The following is a 3,063-nucleotide window of genomic DNA, read 5'->3' as shown; positions in this document are numbered from 1 at the left end:
AAAAATCCTGTCATGTAGCCAACAGAATTTCTAATCTTTTATTCGTTATTCCACTGTCTTACCAGTTGTCTGTAACTTTCATAACCTTTTCATAACCTTTTTTATTTTTTGTCTCCATTAGGCACAACAGATATTGCCGGAATATTCTGAAGTACGGCGGTGGAACTAAAAGCAGCCCCTATTTTAAGTTGCTTCCACATAAATTGTAATACATGCAACCCTATAACCCCTACTTATTTGGTTTTCGTGGCGCGGGGACGTGTGCCGGGGAATGGCTGGCTGTAAGGGCTGGAGCTTTGCATCCCTAGAACGAAAAGAGACAGCGGGCCAGAGTTCCAAGGCAGAAGCAACTGGGCTAAAAGCGGAGAGGCAAAAGGACAGATAGACCTCTCACAGAACCAGGTTCCGGGAACTGCTTGGAATATCTTTGGAGGACCTGTCCGAAGGGAAGGAGGCTGGTTACTACAGCAACCACAGACTCTCGCGAGACAAAATTCACGCCTGCGCAGTGCTGCTCTCGGTTGCCACGCTACGCCTGACGTCCCTAACTGGGAGTGACGTAATGCAGAGGCAGGTAGGCGGAGCTCGCGTTCTGCGCACGCACAGTGCGTGCGCACATGGAGCCGGAGCTGGGGTTCCTGGTAGTGAACGAGTTGCTGTAGTGAGTCGATCCGTCCTGTGGTCTCCGCCGGGCGCTTCTGCAGAGGTGGGCGCGTGCGTGCCTGTGGCCCGAATCCCAGCCCGTGGGTATCCGGGTCACCGCGGGGTGGGGGTCATCCAGTGCCCGCTTTCCCTGAGGTGCTTTCCGGCTGGTCTCACAGTCGATCCCTGCCTGCGAGGGTGTCCTTCCGTCGCGTGGTGTGACGTAGGTAACCCTTCATTCCCCGAGACCACGGGAGCTTCCCCAAATCAAGGTCTTTCTGTGACGCGTTTCTATTCGCGCCACCATCTTGTCCTTACCTAGTAACTCCAACTCTAACATCTCATTTCGCGCGATACTGAACTTACTCATTACTCTTCTGGTATCCCTCACTGCCCGCTTCCTTCTTCCTCTGGAAGGAATTCTTGAGATACAGGTTTGTTATGGTCGTTTCCTCCAGACTTCAACTAAGGCCGCTACTGCCTGTTCCTCAAGGTGCCTCACTACTCTGGCTTTAAAGTGAGCCATTTTTATTACTGGCAGAAGCTTTTTACTTTGCCCAAATGCCTAATGGCCTGCAGCATCAAGGATAATTCATAAGAATTTGATGGGGGGAAAAAGCATGTGGTATGTGAGTGCTATACCAGGCACAGTGTACGTTGAATAAGGACATGAAAAGCCAAAAGCCGCATTAAATGGCCAGAATCTGTAATATGGGTGGTGAGTGAGAGGAGAAATGTTTGAAATGGGTTTGAAATGGGAGTGTAAAAAGGTAAACATTTTGAGTTTGCAGTAGCAGCTTGCCTTGAGCGAGCTCTGTGAACCTGTTTGTTACTATTCAGCATTTGAAAAATACATATAGCGGTCACCTACAGGCTTGGCTTTTTTCATCTCCCCTTCTAGGTTCTTGTGAGTCAGAGAAGTGCATCCCGTCCATTGGTTGCAGAGCATCTGTGAGTGTCCCTCGTGCTAAGCAGGTATACTGACTTGCAGTTTGGCAAGAGATGTAGTGGGACCACTTGTCCCTTGCTTCTTGGTCATTTTACCTAAAGCGATTGGAATAGTGCAGTGCATTGTGGGGAAGGAAGCAGTTATTAATAGCCAATGTCTGTAGCAGTGGGCAGCACTGACAGAATCAAGATTGCAGCTCTTACTGGGAGAGTCTGCAACACTATTTCCAAAGGCTGTCCAGTTTGGAAATGTCACCTGCGCCACACCAACACCCCCAAATGTTGGGCAGCTTTTTACCAGCACCTGTGGTGCAGCTGTACTCCCAGAGATTCCAGCTCAGTAAGCTCAAGGGTGAGAATCAGCCATCTGATGGTTCTTAAAAGCTACTGGTTATTTCTAAGAAGGAGCCATGATTAAAAGAAGTCTTCAGAAAAAGTAGCTGTGAGTTGCACAGTGAGTTGGCTTCCTAATCCACACTGGAGAACTCTGTGTGTTAGGAACTAGATGTGTGGAGAGAGTGCTCTGAATTAGAGGAAATTTAAGCAGAGGGGACTTATCGAACAGTAGGAAGGAGACAACTAAGAGGAGGAAGTATACAGTTGCCTTTGGAAGGATAAGCAGGATCTAAATGACTGAATGGCCGAGACAGCAGTTAGCATCCTAACTTGTCTGTAAGGTTAATGATATAGTCACTAGGAAGAACATAAAAACCAGTGTTTTGTTTTGAATTTGGTTTTGGAAGAAGCTCAGCCCATTTATTTCTCCCTAATGGATTAATCTCTGAATTTCATCACAATTTTTTCTTACTTTTCATGAAACTGCCCACCAAAGCAATCATCTTAAAATCATGTGTGAGAGAAAAATATGTGCCTGCATGTTTCAAATGTTTTAGGAACTTGGGGGTCATAAGAGGAGGGAGACTTAGAAAGTTTTAGCCATGGACATAATTATTACTATTTTGGTTCTTAAAATCTGACCTGATTCATTATGAACTTCAGAAACTACAGAAGGTTGAGCTCTGTGGGCAGACACAGGGACTTCAGAGCCCACCAGCATCTGTGTTTTGAACACTATCTGCCCACTACACTAGCTCAGTAAATGTGCTTACAAATGAATGAGCTGGCAAGATGTTTCAGAGAGCAGAGGCATTTACCACCAAACCTGTGACTTGAGTTCAGTCCCCTGAGACTCATATAGAGAAAATCTACTTTGATAGGGCTGTCCTCTGACCACATGTGCTATGACCCCAAGCCTTATAAATGTTTTTTAACATTTCTAAAATAAACGAGTGGAAGTCCAATTAGTTTGGAAGGTGCTCACAAATCTGGAACACCAGTCACTCTCACATTGCCTGTTGAGTATCATGAGAAAATAGGGAGAATTCAAATTACTTCATTTTGCTACAGAAGTTATATGAATGGTTACCTAGTTGGACCCATAGACTTGCTGTAGCCTATCAATGTGGAATAAAA

The 3,063-nt window shown here is 45.9% G+C and overlaps 1 protein-coding gene across 9 annotated transcripts in view; it reads left to right on the top strand.

Moving 5' to 3' along the window:
* The first annotated feature begins 576 nt into the window (after window positions 1-576).
* The window catches only part of Rpp38 (ribonuclease P/MRP subunit p38), a 3,525-nt gene continuing 1,038 nt past the window's right edge, over window positions 577-3,063 (top strand). The window contains exons 1-2 of one of the 9 annotated variants that reach the window (XM_031358977.1): window positions 577-706; window positions 1,544-1,593. The gene's annotated coding sequence lies outside the window, so the exon portion shown is untranslated. The other 8 variants (XM_031358972.1, XM_031358980.1, XM_031358974.1 and 5 more) reach the window with 8 other exon arrangements.

The sequence above is a fragment of the Mastomys coucha genome, unplaced genomic scaffold (genome assembly GCF_008632895.1).
Source record: "Mastomys coucha isolate ucsf_1 unplaced genomic scaffold, UCSF_Mcou_1 pScaffold7, whole genome shotgun sequence".
In the NCBI taxonomy this organism is placed as follows: Eukaryota; Metazoa; Chordata; class Mammalia; order Rodentia; family Muridae; genus Mastomys; species Mastomys coucha.
Note: the sequence above shows the minus strand (reverse complement) of the source record. Positions and strands in the feature narration are given on the sequence as shown.